Source organism: Phodopus roborovskii, unplaced genomic scaffold (genome assembly GCF_943737965.1).
Source record: "Phodopus roborovskii unplaced genomic scaffold, PHOROB, whole genome shotgun sequence".
NCBI lineage: Eukaryota > Metazoa > Chordata > Mammalia > Rodentia > Cricetidae > Phodopus > Phodopus roborovskii.
The window spans coordinates 76,107,341-76,123,204 of record NW_026126418.1 but is presented as its reverse complement, the minus strand read 5'-3'; positions in this window follow the sequence as shown (position 1 = coordinate 76,123,204).

Here is a 15,864-nt window from a genome sequence, read left to right as displayed (position 1 = left end):
TTAGACTGCCCAGGCCTTCTAACTGAGATCCGTGTTCAGGGGGTCTGGAATCTCTTCCTTCTAATAAGTGGCTTTAATCATGGTGTTTTGTCACAGCAATAGAAAAATAACCAAGCTGGGCAGTGGTGGGGCACACCATCTTTGATCTTAGTGCTCAGGAGGCAGAGTCAGGCAGATCTCTGTGAGCTCCAGGCCAGAGCCCTTATAAAGAGAAACCCTGTCTCAAAAAAAAAAAAAAAAAAAAAAAAAAAAAAAAAAAAAAAAAAAGAAAAGTAACTGCCACAGAAAGGGAGAGAGAGAGAAAGAGAGGGGCATGGGGCCCTGCTGGCCTCACAGCCCACTTTTGCCTGCCAGGGATTTAGCAGGAAGAGCAGCCTTTGTTCTGATGAATCAGGCCAGCTGTCTGTGAAAGGCCAGCCCTGCTCTTCTGGGTGCTGCAGACCAGAAGGCATTAGGCTGTCCGTGCAGGTCACCAGTGGGAGGAGGGGCGGTGCTTTGTATACAGGACTGTACCATTGACAGACTTAAATTATCAGCATACAGAACAATGGGCTTTTCAGATGTGGCAACCTGTCTTAGGGTTGAAACACAATCAGCTGGCAATACACTTCCTTCTTTGGGATTAAAAAAAAAAAAACTTTGAAAAAATAAAACTCAGCAGAACCCCTGACAGGGCTGAGGTTGAGATTTTAGTCAAGGAAACTAAAGGCTAAGCAAAGTTGGTGCTTGTCACAGAAGCCGGAGGGCCTGAGTTCCAGCTCCAGCTCTCCAAGAAGCCCCAGGGTGCCTGTAACTCCAGGGCTGGGGAGGGGACCAGAGAATCCTTCCTGGGGCCTGCTGGACAGACAGGTAAACCCCAGAAGAGAGTGACCCTGTCTCAAAAACAAAAAAAAAAGTGGAGCCAGACTTGGAGTTGTGCACCTTTAACCTGAACACTCAGGAGGCCGGTGGATCTCTGTGAGTTCAAGGCCAGCCTGGTCAACAGAGCGCATTCCAGAGCAGCCAGGGCTACACAGTGAGATCCTGTCTCAAATAAAAGTGCATGAGTGTGCATGTGTGTGTGTAGTGACTGAGGAAGACACTTCAGATTGACTTATTTTCTATATACATACGCGCACACACACCCCAATACACATATACATGCAAACAAATACATAAGACAATCTTGTACAGTTCAGAAGCTGAGGCTGCATACTCACTAGTTTGAGGCCAGCCTGAGCAACAGAGAGAAGACAGTGTTAAAAAAGACAGGCACAAGTTAATATGCCCCTCCTCTTCTGTCATCTTCAGGGGCTTTCTTCTGCTACCTCTCTCTCTCTCTCTCTCTCTCTCTCTCCCTCTTGGAGCACTGTTCCCTTCCCTCAGCATTATTCAGCAGAAAATGGACCCCGCCCTTTTTTTTGTTTTGTTTTGTTTTTGTTTTGTTTTGTTTTTCCAGACAGGGTTTCTCTATGTAGTAGTCCTGGCTATCCTGGAACTCACTCTGTAGATCAGGCTGGCCTGGAACTCACAAAGATCTGCCTGCCTCTGCCTCCCGAGTGCTAAGACTAAAAGTGTGTGCCACCACCAAGCTTGGAAGAAAACAAGCATTTTACTTCTTTACTCAAAATAATCTTGGTGAGCCAGCTGTCCTGCCTTGTCCTTTCAGGTGACCTGTGTGTGATCAGACACTCATTTCTCTGAGCCCACCCCATCCATCTGCCCATCTTATCTCCAAACTGAGACTCTGGAAGTGACTACTCAGAGAGCTCACACCTGGCCCTGGTACCAGGCATGGCCAGCTCTTGGCTGTGATCACTATCCCAGCACTAGCTTCCAGCCTCACATGTCTTGGCCTGAGCAAGCCAGGCAGTGATTGCATAGCCATCGTCTGTAGCTGAAACAGCAGTAGAATCAGGTGCAGTCGGGGTGCAGACAATAAAATAACAGGTTCCCAAGAAGCATGCTGCTTTGGTTTTCCTGCTGAGTGGCCCCATTGCAGGTCCAGGTCACTCAGCAGGGGACCCAAAGCCATATGTGGCTTCCCATATAGCCATTCTCCAAAATCCCAGCTGTCTAAGAACCCTATATAGAAATTTGTTGGTGCAATCCATCACTCCCCTTACAGACTCTGGCTTCCTGTTGTTTTCTGATGTCTTCCACATTCATCCCTTGAAGTAAAGTACCCCAAAAGGATTTAAATTTTAAAATATTATTTTATTGTGGCAGACTGGAGAGCTGGCTCTATCCCCAACCTGGGCAGAGTGGGAAATCTGGCCCTGGGTGGGTTCAGGAGAGTGGGCAGGCTGACCAACTCGGTTATCACCCCAGGCCCTGGGGCTTTGAGTTGGCCCACCTCATCTATGAGCTGCTGGAGCACATAAAGGGGCTGGTCCTGCAGACCCAAAGCTTCAGGACCTCCACAACAAAGGGCAACAGCAGGATATCCAAGAGGACTCCTGATAAGGATCCAGTAGTGATAGTGTAGCAGAACCAGAGGCCTCAAACCAGTTCGATGACTGCTTGCAATGAGCATTTGCAAGTAAAGATATTTAGACTAAGAGTATACCAGGTGACACAATGCAGTTTCCATGGCCAGATTTTTGTTTGTTTGTTTGTTTTGCTGTCTTTTGGTGAGGAGGTTACAAGGGCAGAAGGGCAGATATGGAGGGACAGAGAAATGAGTGGGTTTGAGGCGCATGATGTAAAATTCACAAAGGATCAATAAAAAATTATCTTATTATGTGTATGCATGTTTTGCCTGCATGCATTGCTGATTCCCACAGAGGTCAGAAGAGGGCATTAGATCCCCTGAAATTGGAGTTAGATAGTTGTGAGCCACCATGTAGGTGTAGAGAATCAAACCTGGGTCCTCTGGAAAAGCACCAGTGCTCTTAACCACAGAGCCCTCTCTCCAGGCTCTGTGATTTGCCTTTTAAAGCATACAGCTTAATCATGACATAAAATACAACTGGTGGTGTGATCTGGCCTTACAGGGACTTGTGAAGGACTCCAGGAATTTGACATGTCCAGGACCAGGAGTGGGTGGGGTTGGTAAGCATTGCAGTTATCACCGCCCAGACAGACCAGTTCCCACTGCGCTGCCTGGCACAGTGATCACAGGGGATCTGGCCTCTCTGTCTCTCCAGCCTGATCTTGTTCCTTCCTGCCACAACTCTGTAACCGTAGCTGCTGAATCACTCACTTGCTAGCTTACTGAAAACCCCCTGAACCCTCCCTCTCCCCTCCCCTCTCCTGTCCTCTCCTCTCTTCCTCTCCCTCCATTCCTCTCTCTCTCTCTTTCTCTCTCTCTCTCTCCTTTCCTCCCCCACCCTACTTACTATAACATGCCTCCCACTAAACTTCTCATCTTTCCAGACTAGGAGGCTTCCTCTGGCGGGACCCCTTAGGAAGCTTTCTCTCACTTCTCCAAGGTGTATTATATTAGCTGTTCTCTGTGTTCCTAGGGCCTTCAACACCTCTCTATCCTGTAGAACTGGGTTCTTCTATCCCGTTATTAATGTCTGTAATGACTTACCTGCCTGTGTCTCCTCCACTGGCCTGTGAGCTCCCTGAACGAAAAACACCTAGGAAAGCACTGTGTCCTGGCTGAAACGGCTCTCAGGGACACATTCACGGAAAGGAATTAACAAGTTCAGGGGTATCACGTGTTCTAATACACCTCAAGAGCCTGGATGCACCAGTGAGTCCATCATGGGCAGGAACTCATTCAGTGTTCTCTCAGTGCCGGTACAGAACTCAGGACATATGGATGAACGGACAGACCCACCAATCAGTGGATGAAATGTCAAGCTGGAAGAACTAAATGAATGCAGGATATTAAAAATAATCAAATAAAAACAATTTCAAAAAACCCACTGAGACAATCAATGGATAATTGCTGCTCACTACTGGAAGTGAGTTTAACACTTCTGCTTTGATTACAATTGCTTGTACTGCTGGATGAAGGGAGGATGATGTCTACTGGAGTTGGTCCTTTCACCACAGAAACCTAATGATTGTAGTAACCTTTGATGACTAGGCAAGACATTGCTATCATTTACATTAGTTAGTAACACAGGGATAGCTTCTCCAAACGTCTGCTCCTTAATCCTAGATTTACATCTGATATCACCCTTCAGTTTTTCCAAGTTTTATATTTAAAGAAATATGCTGCCTGTTTAGGTGTCTTCAGCATAGTCTTTAGCTTTAAGTAGTCATATGTCCCCAAGCTACCAAGACTCAGAGCACAGCATCTGATATAAGCCTGTCATCAACCATGATCGTTAAACATAGGGCTGCCCTAGAATGTTCTGCATGGGAAGACAGCACTCCCACAGACAGATCACATAGCTGTGATCATTACATTTAGGTAATGGTACACACAGTTGTTGGTTGTTGTTTTACCTCCCTGTTGCATTATTTAACACTTTCCCATCCCCCACATTCTTTGTATCCCTCTGAATAAGTCACTCTGACAATGCCCCAGAGTTCCGACAGTTCTGGGATTAGAGGAACTGGCTGTTCATTCATCCCAGCCTGGGAGAAGGCAGGCAGTGGGATCACACACCCCTCCAGAGTACCGGCTCCAGAAATTCCCTGTCATCATTGGCCCTCAGTTTTCTCATCTGAAAACTACAAATTACAATCTGTTATGCAGCAGGTCTATCAGACAGAGGGTTTGGGCTTTTGCTTTGTTTTAAAGCACATATAACTTTTTTAAAATCACATTATTTACTTATTTATTATTTATCCAGAGACTCACATGTCTTGGGTCACATGTTTTCCCTTCCACCACAAGCATCCAGGGCATGGTGCTTGTCAGGCTTGCTGGCAAGCACCTTTTTACCAGCTGAGGCATCTTACCAGCCCCACATATAATGTTTAACCCAGTGCCTGACACACAGTCAGCTGTGCTAGAGGCATGATTATTGCTGTCCATTGTTGATTCTCATGGGATTTGTCTTATGCCAGGGTTATTCAGTCCTTACCATCATTATCTGAAGACTTTGTATTCCTTAACTCCCAAGTGATTCTGCAGAATCCATCCTTGGGCACAACTGTCTATCTTTTCTTCAGATTAGGATTTCCCTCTTCTGCGGCTGGAGAGATGGTTCAGTGGTTAAGAGCACTGACTGATTACTCCAGAGGACCCCGGGTCAGTTCCCAGCACCCACATGGCAGCTCACAACTGTCTGTACCTCTAAGATCTGATACTTTCACACAGACATAAATGTAGGCAAAACACTAACTCACATAGCATTTACAAAAAAATCCCTCTTCAGATTAAATTTCCAAGACTTCCCATCTGCTTTATTTTGTGTGAACTCCTGAATATTAAGGCTGACCTCCCCCAACTAATAAAGCCTCTTTGACCCCTGAATATAGAGAAATATCCTCTATAGCAGTGTTTTTCAACCTTCCTGATAATGCAAGCCTTTAATACAGTTCCTCATGTTGTGACCCCATCCATAACATTATTTTCTTTGCTACTTCGTCCCTGTAATTTTGCCACTATTATGAGTCTTACTGTCAGTGTCAGTATTTCCCAATAGTCTTAGACAGTGCCACCAGCTGGGGACCGAGGGTTCAAGCACAGAGCCCATAGGGGATATTTCACATTCAATGAAGCCATCAATTCTTCTGTTAAATAAAAAAAGATGCTGAAAAAGAAGGGAGTTTGGGGGACTGCAGTCAGAATGGGGGCTGAGGGTACAGTGCAGAAGGGTCACACCCTGAGAGCTGACCCGAAGTAGATCAGCTGAGACAGGTGACTGACTGTCTCAGAGTAGGGCCTTGGGGGACTCTGAGCACCAAGAGGCAGGCTAGACCCAACACAGCCTTATATCACTCTATCAGCACTGACAATTCATCAGCCAAATGCTGCTCAGGCAGGGACAGGCCTCCCAACAAGCAACCTACTACTTCAGGCATTACCATCCTATATAAGGGTTCCCAGACTAAACCCAAAGCAAGAAAATGAGGCCCTGGGCCCAGTGAGGCGGCAACAAGATAATTAGATGCCTGTGCTCAGTGCAGGGAAGGGGAGCAGCAAAGTGGGAGACAAATGTAATCTCAAATGCTGGCTGGGTGGGACAGTGCCTAGTGACATTGCCACTGCTGGTGTGTGGGCGCAATCTGGAAGAGTATCACAGTGAGTCTGAAAATGTTACCTGCTCATACTCATCAAGGCTCACACATACTCACACAAGTCACAGGCTGGAATTCTAACGGCCTTGTAATGGTACTTGGAAGTGGAGCCTTTGGAGGTAATTTGACTCTGAGCTGTCTGTCTGTCCATCATATGAATGTATAGTGAGAACTCAGCACCCTGTGTCCCTGAAAGGGATCCTCCTCAGGATGCAGTCATGCTGGGCCACCCAGAGTTGGTCTCACCAGAACTGGGGGAATGAATCTCTGTTGCTTATTTGCCCCAGTGTGTATAGCCTGTTATACCACTCCATGCTGACCAAGTCAAGCCAGTCTCTACCTCTGGAGTAAATTACAAAGCCAGGTGTGTGTCCGGCAAAGCTAAGGTATCCTATAGTAACCAATAAACTCCAAGTTCTAGTTCTCCAAGTTCCATATAACACAAGTTTAGTTCTTGCCCATGGTACTGAACCCAGATTGATAGAGGGGCTGCCACCTTGCAGTTGACCACTGGCATCCCTTTTTGGTCTTCAGAGCAAGACAAGAAAGCAAAGGTACAGTCTATACTTGCTCCTTCATGCTCAATCCAGGAATGGATGTGGAAGATGCCTGTTTACAGCTCATTGGTGAAACTAATCAGGCGGTTCCCCGAAGGGTAGGAAGCTGGGGAAACACACAGATTGGGGCAGGAAGTTCTCTGTTTTCTGTGGCACTTAAATCATTTTAATCTAACTTTATCATTTGATCAGCATTTGGGAGATAATGCTGCCATGTAGCTTACAGCTTTTACCTCTCCTCCTGCATGCCCTGCTTCCTCCAAATCTGGCTGCGGACTCCCCCTTCTTCCTAGAGCCCTCTCTGTCCAGAAGGGCAGCCTATACCTCCTGTCTAGCTATTGGCCATTTAGCTTTTTATCAAATATCTCACAAGCCTGGTCTACATAGTGAGTTCCAGGACAGCCAGGACTACACAGAGAAACCCTGTCTCAAAAACAAAACAAAACATAAAAAACAAAACCACAACCTTTTAATCTGTCTTGGGAGTCCTGCAGTCTCATGTCCCAGCTCTGCACATATGTCTTGAGAGCCGTCCTCGGTGTGTGCTGGTTCTGATGTATATTCTGCCTCTTTCTACCTTCTCCATCCACTGCATTTCTACTTCTTTAAGCCCAGTTTGGATGCTGTCTTGTCCATTTTGATCCTTCTAGGTAAAATTAATTAACTGGTACTACTGGCAGATGACACACAAGGTCTTATTCATCTCCATTTGTTACTTACTACCAACCAGCCCTGGGACTCATGCCAGTAAATGTTTCACCGGACTTGATCAATTTGTCATTCAAGTTTGGATAACAATTTTAAGATAATTGCAGGTGGGTCTTTAAGAAAATGAACATAAGCTTTATGTATGACGTACCTCAGTTTCAAAGTCTCTTTTATAACACAGGCAGGAACAATAAACAAGGGAACTGCTTAGAGAGTAAATTTCATGAATACAAAGGTACTTCCATCAGATGCAGTCCCTGGTGTGTGGGTTTTGAAATGTTATCTGTCGCTAAAGCTATTAGTATTCCCTTGGGTTGGATAAACCAACCAAAGCCAGAGCAGCAAGGGACCCAGAGCAGCATCTCATCCCAGCCTCGGGATAAGGCAGAATCTGTTTCTCGCTAGGCCTACACTTTATTATTCTCACTCAACAAGCTTAGGTTTTCTTCTGCTCAGAAAACAACCACTTGAGCCATAGCCAATTCCCCAGGTTCCAATTCCTTTCAAAATGGTAGCCGTATCCTTTGTTCTGGTTTCAAGGTTCCAGAGAAAGTCTGTGCTCAGTGCCTGGGTGCTAAGCCATTTTCTAGGTGCTAAGGCAAGCCCCCAGCTGTACCTGTGGCCACTACAACTGATTTTGCTTTTATGAAGAACTAAACTCCAGAGATCAGGGAGAGGGATTAAAAAAAAAAAGCAATAACTGTTTATAGAAATCACAAACTATTCTTGAGAAAATAGCTTCAGAAAGAGATATGTAACTGGCCAGGTGTTGGTGTTGCATGCCTTTAATCCCAGCACTTGGGAGGCAGAGGCAGGTGAATCTCTGTGAGTTTGAGGCCAGCCTGGTCTACAGAGCTAGTTCCAGAACAGGCTCCAAAGCAATACAGAGGAACCCTGTCTGGAAAAACAAAACAAAAAGAGATATGTAATGTTAACACTTTCTATCAAACAATGGAAGTTAAGGACACAATTTGAGAAGGACTTTCCATTCCCTTGCCATCCCCTTACACACCTGCATGGGCCTCCACACAGTCCATTTGGTTCTATCTTATAACCCCTTCAATGAAACTCCCTCCTCACAGACCTCTTTTCTCAGACAGTAGTTTTATCACTTTTGGTATAGACTGGCAACATCCTCCTGTCTTGACTCTTCTATCTCATCTTGCCTTTATCATCTACCCCACAGTAGCCTCCAAATGACCCTTCTTACAAACATAATTCTATCACTTCCTTGGGCCAAGCTCCTCTATGGCAGCAAGCCTCCTGGCACAGCTTTTAAGGCCCTCCTTGATGGGACCAGCCTCCTCTGCTCTCACCAGGGTCTCCCACAGTCTGCTCCCTGCCACCAGTCTTCTGCAGTGTCTGCCTTCTCTATTCCCTCTCCCCGGATGCCCTTCCCATCTCATCATCTCTGCCTGCTCACTCTTCAAGCTCTGGTTAAACATCCTTTCTCCTCTATGGTCTCCACATAGCATCCATTTAGATCTGGATACGACGATTCCCCTGCTGTGTTCTGTCTTGAATCTGAGCTCATAGCCTAACAGACATCAGGAATTGGGGGATGCTATTGGAGGGGTGGAGGAGGAGGGATGAGAAGAGAAAAAAGGAAGGGAAGAGAAGGGATCTGAAGAAAGAGAGCAGGAGAGGCAAGAAGGAAGGAAAGAGGGAGAGAAACAAGCAGAGACCGAGGAAGGGAGGGAGAGAGGGAGCGAGTTTGGTTAACAAAGTCTCTTGGTTTCTCTTTGAAACCCAGTCCTTTCCTTCATAAAACAACACCTCTCTGTTTAATTAGAAGGCTTTGGGGATGGACTGAAAAAGAGACTGTGGAGGTGTTTAGTTTGTTTCTATGCAAATGTTAGTTATTGTGAGCTGGCCACTGTTTAGCATGTATTCTCCAAACAGCCTAGGTTGTTATTAGTTACTTAAGCCCAGTCAAACATTTTCAATTGGCTTCTCTCTCAAACTTCTGGGTGAGTTTAACTGAAAATGGCTAAGGGCTAGTGGTACATCTTAGCAAGGAGCACTCACCTGGCATTTGCAATGCCTGGATTCAGTTCCCAGCACCACCGTGTGCCTGGCCACGGAGGCTTGAAGCTGACATTACAAGATGCAATGATGAAAAGCTTCTGTAACTCACTTCCTATCTGTGTGGAGTGGGGCTTTCCCAATACAGTGTAACCAAGGCAGAAAGCACACAGAAATTAGAAATGCATATGCCTCAGGCTAGAGCTACCAGCCTTCCTTGTTTGGCAGGCCAGGTTAAAGACTATTTTGAGAAATGGAACCACTCAGACCACTTGTAGAATGGCACTGGGCAAGGGCAGTAGAAGCTTTACAGTGGGCCCATTAGTTAGTGGACTAAGATCTGAGCTTCTCAGGACTGTCCAGCTCTTTAGTATCCATAGATTCACAGGACAGAAAATCTTGTCTGGTTTTTTAAAAACTAGTTCTGAGCTAAATAAATCAAAGAGCAAGAACCAGAGGGGGAGCTTTCTGTTCTTTCCCACCACCCATCCCCACAGACTACAGTTTTGCCCACTGGAAACAGATCTTATTAGCCCAGGGATGATACTAGTAAAACCTTTAAGCAAAGGTTAGCACAGCCATGGATATTTACCTTTGGTCAGTCTCCTGCCTCTACAGGTCTAGAAATACTCTCTTTGGTCCTATCCCTTCCCTAAAAGCCATTGTTCCTGGACAAAGCATTTTCAGCCATTGCTTTAAGCTATCTTTCACTGAGGTTCCCCTAGAGATATGTCCTCCATGTGATAATAAACTTGCTTGTTTCTCTTGTGAATGGGCTTTGTCACATGGGCCTGAGGGTGAATTTACTTTTCTTTTTCAACACTTAATCCACCATGACTTGGGTGGATAGCAAACAGTCTGTGTTAATGGAAAGCAAATGGATTAGCAAATTTCCTATGCCCATAATTCCATGTACAAGACTTTCTCAAAAAGGCATATCACAGGGCCAGAGGACAGACTGTTGATTGCCAGGGGCTGGTGAAGAAATGCCTTGATTGGGAACTGTGCTGTGATGACACTGTTCTGTGGATTATGGCGTACTTCCTCCATCACATGGCTGTTAAAACTCACCTAATTGTACATTCAAATTTTATTTATTTTTATCTATGTGTATGCATGCACATGTTTATACCTATGTGCACCATGTATGTGGCTATGTGGACCATTGTATGTACAAGTGTCTGATATGGTCAGAAGAGGGCATCAAATCTCTTGGAGCTGGAATTACAGGCTGCTGTGAGCTGCCTGGTGTGGGTGCTGAAAACTGAGCCTGAATCCTCTGCAAGAACAGTAAGTGCTCTTACCCGCTAAGCCACCTCTTGAGACTAAATTGTATATTTAAAAGAGCAAATTTTGCTGTATATAAATCACACCTCAGTAAGCCTACCAGTAAAAGTAAAATAATAAAGAGGTAGGTATAGTGGGGCACGTGCCTATATTCTCAGCTACTTAAAAGCTGACAGATTAAGAGGATTACAAGTTTGAGGCCAGCCTGGGGACTTAGAGAGCCTTGGTTTCAAAATTAAGGAAAAGTGGGGGTGGGAAAGGGGAAGGTAGAGACAGAGACATCGTCGGCACAGTGGGTTAGTGGTAGAGCTCTTGCTTAACTTAAGGCCTTGGGCTCAGTCTCCAGTACCACCCAAAACAGACAAAAGAAGCCGGGCAGTGGTAGCACATACCTTTAGTCCCAGCACTTGGGAGGCAGAGGCAGGTGGGTCTCTGAATTCAAGGTCAGCCTGGTGTACAGAGTGAGTTCCAGGACAGCTAGGGCTGAGAAACCCTGTCTCAACACCCCCCCTCAAAAAAAAAGAAAGAAAGAAAAAGAAAGACAAGAGAGAAAGAAGGGGGGTAGGGGGGGAGAAAGGAGAGGAGGGCCGGAAGAAGAGGAAGGAAGGAAGGAGAGGGAGGGGAGGGAAGGGGAGGATTACACAGGTAATTTGCTAAACCCCCTCTAATATGGTAATTACCAGTCACAACAGGTTCCTAAACCCTAGTTCATAGAACCTATATTAGCTTATAAGGCCACAGGGAGTTTTGCTGATATGAATTAAGAATGTTGACATGGAAGGGGCTCCTGGGTGATACAGGTTGTCCTCTACCCACGGTATTACAGCTATCCTTAGAAATAAGGGTGGAAAGAGATTTTACCACGGAGGAGAAGGCAATGTGAGGACAGACATTTGAAGATCCAGGCTTGCCAATCTTGGAGATAGATGAGAGAGGAGCCATGTACCCAGAAATGTTGGCAACAAAACTCTACAAGCTACAAATTTTGAGGGACATGTTCTCTTCCAGATCCATCAGAGGGAAAATAGAGCAGTGAGACTTCTGACCTCCGGAACCTTGAATTGCTTGCATTTGTGGAAATGTGTTATGTAGCAATAAAAGGTGAGTGTGCCTTTTCTCAGGAGGGACTGTAGTGTTTTGAGGCTGGATGTGGTCGGGTCCCTACCTGTAACCCCAGCCCTCAGTTCAGGGCCAATGTGGGCTTCATGGAGAGTTCAAAGCTAGAGATTCCATCTTTAAAAACGGAGAGGGCAGAGCGAACAAACACATTTATCTATCTATCTATCTATCTATCTATCTATCTATCATCTATCTATCATCTATCTATCTACCTACCTATCTTTATTTATTCATTCATTGATTTATTTATTTGACAAAGTCTCACTAGGTAGCGCTACCTGGCTGGAATTCTACTTTGAGGATGAGGCTGACCTAGATATCACAGCCTCCACCTCTGAGCTCTGGGATTAAAGGTGGTCGAAGGGATGCCTGCTACTTTTAAGAATGAGGAAATTTTTCCCAGAGGCCTTGAAGCACAGGGTCCTCATATCTCATGTGCCCGGTCCTAAACCAACCACTTAGAATAGCAATCAAGCTTCCTTAGCTGGGCAGTGGTGGCACACACCATTAGTCCCCAGTGCTGGGGTGGCAGAGGCAGTCCTGAACTACAGAAAGCATTACAGACAGTCAGAGCTACTACACACATTGAAATCCTGTCTAAAACAAACAAACAAAAAACAGGCTTCCTTGCCCTTGTAGAAAACTGGACCGTTGTGTCTGGGGCCCCTAGTCACAGACCCTGAACTATATCAGGATTGTAAGAAGGGAGAAGAAAGGACCACTTAGGGGCTGGCAATCAACTACCTCTAAAGTTATTTGCAGGAGAAAATGTAGTTTCTCGAGTTAGCCAATGTTTTATCTGAATGGAGAAACGTTTGAGGGGAGCCATCAGCTCAGTTTCCCAGATTTATCCCCTTTTTCCCTCTCTTTGCAGGAGAGACAGAGTCCCCACGGTTAAATTGTATTATTATTTGCAGCCAGTGACTTGATAGTGGTAGAACTTTTTGTTTCCATGAGCTATTCAGTTTCAGGGATAGAATGGGAACCACCTGTGGGAACTGAGCAGCCAAGAGAAGCCACTTTCCTGCTTCCATGTGCCTGGGACTTTCCCTCAGCGTGGCACTTTCCAGATGACTAAATGATCCTTTAGTAAGAGCCATACTTAGAGGCATAGTTGCCCCTGATTTGGAAGTCTTTTGCAAATTAATTCTTATGTGCAGCCAACATCGACACTTTCTTCACCTGACCCCTCATTCCTGCACCTCCCATCCCCCCAAAACTATGGTTTTGGGCATAGATCCTAATTTCTCTTCTTTGGAAGGAATTGACCACCACCTCCGCGACCCCCCCACCCATCCCCAGCCCCCAAGCTCACCCCCCCAACCCTCGATTGCATGCTCACATTCACACACACACACACACACACACACACACACTCCCTCTCTCTCTCCATTAGGTGCTAGGAAGATTGTCATTGATGCCACTTCCATACTCCAAAGACGCCCTGGTTCCCCCATAGGCCAGCCAAACAACCTCTTTCAAGGATGCATGTCTTGAGGGGCAATGATGGGCAGAAGGTAATGGTACTGCCAAGCCTGATGACCTGGGTTCAATCCACATGGTGGAAAGAGAGAAATGACTTCACACATACTGTGGTACACCAACAAACACACAATGAAAATACACACTAAATAAGTAAGTAAGTAAATAAATAAATAAAATGTAATTAGAGAAGTAAAAGAGAATGTGTGCTTTGAGACACCCCCGTAGCTGACCAGAAGACATGGTAGCACAATCTTCTAGGAGATGCTTGGCAACATTTGCCTGGGGCTGCCCTGTTTCTGTCTTGTTCAAGGGCTTATTTCAGTATTACAGGTACAGATTCCTAAACAAAGGATTACACTAAGGACACTCGGTAAGGTTGAGCATTTAAAGACAGTTGGGCAGGGTGTAACAGCACTTGGCTTTCCTCACATTGTTTAGCAGGCAGAGGCAGGTGGATCTCTGTATGTTCAAGGCCAGCCTGGTCTACATACAGAGTTGCGGGACGGCCAGGGCTACACAGAAAGAGCAACAATAGCAAAAATAGACATTTATGAAGAAAGAGTCATCGCACTCAAGAATGGGAAAAAGCGTTTGACCATAAGGCTATTTACTCTGCATAGGTTACTTGACCCTTGCATTTACTCTGTCTGCATTTGCCTCTCTCATTTGCATCCCACAGGTTCTGCTTGTGCATGCTCTGTTGCGTGGAGCCTAAGCAGAGAGGCATGTCCAGTCTCCTGTCAACTGGCTGTTTTTCTTCTCTCCTTCCTTTCCCTCTCTTCATTTATTTGCAGTAGGTATGGGTGAGTGTGGGTATGCAAGTGCCTCTGCACACATATGGTGGTCAGAGGTTTTTCAAGTCTGCTGCCGCACAGTGTAAGTAGGCTTCCAGTCATTTTTCTTGCCTTGTCTCCCTCCCATTAGGAGTGCTGGGATTACAGATGTGAGCCACCACATCTGGAGGCTTTTCATGGGATCTTCCTGGTTCCCAACTGGCTTCTTCCACATATTCTGGCTTGCTCTAGTATCTACCCTCTGACACACTGTGGGGGCAACTGCTTGCTTGCTCTTGCCTGGGTCGAGCAAAACTCTCTGCTTTTCCCTTTTCCCCAGACACAGCAGGGAGGCAGACATTGGCAAGAGCCACTCAGCAGCTCCCTTACCCAAAGTGGCAGGAGTTAGAGTCCGTGCATGGCAAGCATCTTGCAGCCCCCTTTTCAAGTAGGCATGGTGAGGAGAGACTCAAGGGCCAATGGAATGCAGCAGGAAGGACATGCTTCCTCAGGAGAAAGTACCATTTGTTCTCTTCATCCCTTCCTCCACCCCATGGCCTCAAGGCTGATGTCATATAGAGCAGAGTAAAAAGAAAACCAGTGTCCTTGGCATGCTGGGCCAGTGTTCCAGCCTGGACTGCTTGCCCAGGCTTTTTTGAGAGAAAAAAACTCCCGGCTTGTTTAAATCTCTACTGTCGGGGGTTTTCTGTTGTTTGATTTAACCAAACTGAATCTTTGGCAAGACAATTGGTTCAGGAACCAAGAAATAGAACTGCCCAGAGTAACACCAAATAACCCACCTGCCAAAGTGAGTCTGCTACCTTAGGACTCTGGACTGTGATGGCCCCCAGTTTGGGGGCTTCTTTTGTTAACCTATTAAGGTGTGGCAAGCCCCCCCCCCAGTTTAATGGTTTAACATGCTTCTTCTTGTGCTCTCTCTGCTTTTGGCTGGGGTCACTGGGTGATCCTAGTTTTGAGTCTCTGATAAGGTTGCAGTCTGGTTTCAGCTTGGTTCAGAGGTATGACTGAGCTGCACATTACAGGTGGCTTCTACATGCGTGCAGTTTCCCAGTGCTTTTCTTGGGGTCTGTGTCCTCAACAGGACCTTACAGCTCGTGTGTGTGTGTGTGTGTGTGTGTGTGTGTGTGTGTTGGGCTCCAGGGGGTGGGGGGTTTGGGGACGGTGGGGGAGGGGCAATGTTCAGGGCTCTGGGAGGAAGAGGAAGTTGCCTGCTTTGTCAACTCAGAGCCAACCAAACTCCTTTTCCACCCCCAGAGTGTTGGTTACTAAGTCTCAGGTGAACTCACAATCAGGCAAGAGGAAACAAAGCAACAAAGCTAACCTCTCAACATGAAGAAATAAGTAAGTTTACTATCCTCCTTAGCTCCACCACAAAGCCCTTCAGAGAAAAAGCCATGGTTGAGGTGTCATCTGGCTACTTTGTCTCCTAGGGTCACAAAACACCAAAACTGGAGACTGTATTGGTTACTTTTCTGTTGTTGTGACCAAAACACCAGGAGCAAAGCAATTTATAAAGAGTTAATTGTAACTTTCAGTTCCATAGGGATCAGGATGGGAGGCGAGGCAGAGTGGCTGAAGCTGGGAGCCTCAAGCCCAAGTCTCAAAAGACAAGCTGGAAGAAAGCAGGGACAAAACTGGAGTTGGGGGGGCTTTTAACCCTCCTCAAAGCCGGCCCCTAGGCTTTTAACCCTGCTGGTCAGGGTTCATTCCCAGGGATTCACATGAAGATGGAGGGAGAAAAACTGAATGCACACCTGGCT